The following is a 2816-nucleotide window of genomic DNA, read 5'->3' as shown; positions in this document are numbered from 1 at the left end:
AAAAAAAAAAAAGGAACTCCAGGCCAAATTAAATACACCTCTGTTCCTCTGTGTGACCTGTTTATTATTCTAGCATAACACAGAGTGAAATTAGCCATTTATTGGTCTGTCTCTTCGATTAATATTAGCACAGTAGCTCTCAACCTTGGCTCCACATTAGAATCACTTTAGGAGCTTCCAAATCTCCCAATGTTCTAGCCACATCCCAGACAGAGAATTTGAAATATGGGTAACATTTAAAAGTGCTAGATAGGGGAGTCAAAGGCAGAAGAGCAAAGTGTATGCTTCATAAACTGTAAATGCAAGGACGGATGTGGTGGGACGCTGAGATGGAGAGGTGGGTTGTGATGACACTGCCAACGTAAAAAGCGTATGACTAAGTTCATCTGCTAACAACGACCAAGAGTGGTGGGAGCTGCATTGTGGGAAAGATAAAATTAGCATTAAGTGTACAGAATGAGGAAGAAACTAGATTCAAAGAGCCCAACAAAGAGGCTGAAGTAGAAAAAGGATGTGGTACTTGGTCTGAAAGAGTGGTAGCAATAAAAACAGAACACACACGGCACATTTTGAAGATTAATTCTACAGACTTCAGCACATAGAAGGAAAGGAAAAGATGACAAACATGACTTCAAGATTTTATGGCCAAGCAGTAACAAAAAAGGTGATATGAACTTAAAAAAGAAATTCAGAATGAGAATATGGTTTGGGGGAAAAAGTTCAGCATTCATTTGTTCAGCATTTACTAAATACCTACTGTATACTGGGCACTAACTTAAGTGACAGGGATACCAGGAAACTAGACAGGCCAGGTTTTCTTCAAGAAGTTTACATTCTAGGGGGGGAAGAACAATAAGTTGGCAACAACTATATATATATATATATTACAGAATGAGGAAAAAACTGAATTTAGAGAGCCCAAGAAAGAGGATAAAGTAAAAAAGGATGTGGTACTTGGTCTGAAAGAGTGGTGTGTATTTGTGTGTGTGTGTATACACATATATAGTATATGCATATACATATATATGTATACATATATGTATGTATATATATGTATACACACACACACATAAAGTTTGAAGTAGTGATAAATCCTAAGGAGACGATAAAGCAGGAAAATGGTACAGATGAATTAGGCGATGTTGGGTATTTCAGGGAAAGCCTCTGATGAGATTAAAGATGGCCACAAATTCTTAGTCATGCTCCCCCATTGAGAGACGGAGTTTATTTCCCCTTCTGAATCTGGGCTTGCCCTGTGACTATTTTACCAAAATACTGCATTGGTTCTGGGCCTAGCCTGTAAGGTTACCTGCTTCTATTTTATCCCTCTGGAACATGTGATGGTTAATTTTAAGTGTCGACTTGACTGGACTAAGAAATACCTACAGCACCGGTAAAGCATTACTTCTGGATGTGTCTATCTGGCATTTCCAGAGGAGATCGGTTCGTGAGTCAGTGGACTGAGCGTGGAAAATCTGCACTCAATGTGAGCAGGCAGCATCCCATCCGCTGGGGACCCTAATACAACAAAAATGGCAGAGGAAAGGTGATTTCCTGTCTCTCTCCTGGAGCAGGGACACTTTTCTTCTCCTGCCCTTGGACATCAGAACTCCAGGCTCTCTGGCTTTTGGACTCCAGGATTTACACCAGAGGACTCCCAGGTTCTTAGGCCTACAGCCTCAGACTGAAAATTACACCATCAGCTTCCCTGGTTCTGAGGCTTTCAGACTTGGACTGAACCAGGTTTACTGGCATTCCAGGGTCTCCAGCTTGCAGACAGCCTATCATGGGACTTCTCAGCCTCCATAATCACATGAGCTATTCCCCTAACAAACCCCCCTCTCACTCTCACCCATCCATCCATCTCCCTCTTATTGTTTCTGTCTTTCTGGAGAACCCTAATACAGAACACCAGCTCTTGGGATATCCCCTCGTGGAACCCAGCTGCCACCTTTTAAGAAGGCCAAGCCACGTGGAGAGGCTGAGCTCTTAGCCTGTAGCCAACATCAATGGCCAGCCATGTGAGTGAACCATCTGGGTGGTTCCAGCCCAATCTCCTGGTGACCAACTTGGTGACCCAGCCAACTATCATATACAATAAAAGAGATATCCAACTGAGGCCAATCAAACCCCATAAACCCACAGATTCAGGAGAGATAATAAAAGTGTTGGTTAAAGCCATTAAACTTTGGGGTGGTTTGTTACACAGCAAGTAGATAACTATAACAACATTAAAGCAGAAAAATAAGATAACCTTAGCAAGATCTGGGAGAAGAACGTCCAGAGAGAAGACACAGCAAGTATAAAGATTCTTATACTTGCTGTGGGGAAGGAGGTGGGGAGCGGTAGGCCATAGTAATGAGTGTGGTTGTTACTTTAAGTGTAACAGGAAGCCACTAGAGGGTTTTAAGCAGGGACATAATAGAATTTGGTTTATATTCTAAAGAAATCACTGTGGCTGCTAGGTGGAAATTGGAATGAAAGAACAAACGCAGGAGATTAGTTAGGAGAACTTGCAGTAGCCCAGTTGAGAGATGAAGGTGGCATGAAGTAAGATAGCAGCAACGTGGTCAGATTAAAAAAATTTGTAGGTAGATCCTACTACATGTGGCAAAGACCAGCTAATAAGTCACCAGGTACATTTCTTCTTATTTCTGGACAAATGTTGACTGTACGTCTCAACCTCTCTTGAGTATGTCCACTTGATAATTAAGTTCCAGTCAATGCAATAGGAGTGGAAAGAATATGTACCACATCCAGGTTTGGCCCATGAAAGTCTCCCACAGACGATTCTCCATCAGCTCTACTACCCCACC

This window comes from Propithecus coquereli, unplaced genomic scaffold (genome assembly GCF_000956105.1).
Source record: "Propithecus coquereli isolate 6110/MARCELLA unplaced genomic scaffold, Pcoq_1.0 Scaffold289, whole genome shotgun sequence".
Lineage (NCBI taxonomy): Eukaryota > Metazoa > Chordata > Mammalia > Primates > Indriidae > Propithecus > Propithecus coquereli.
Note: the sequence above shows the minus strand (reverse complement) of the source record.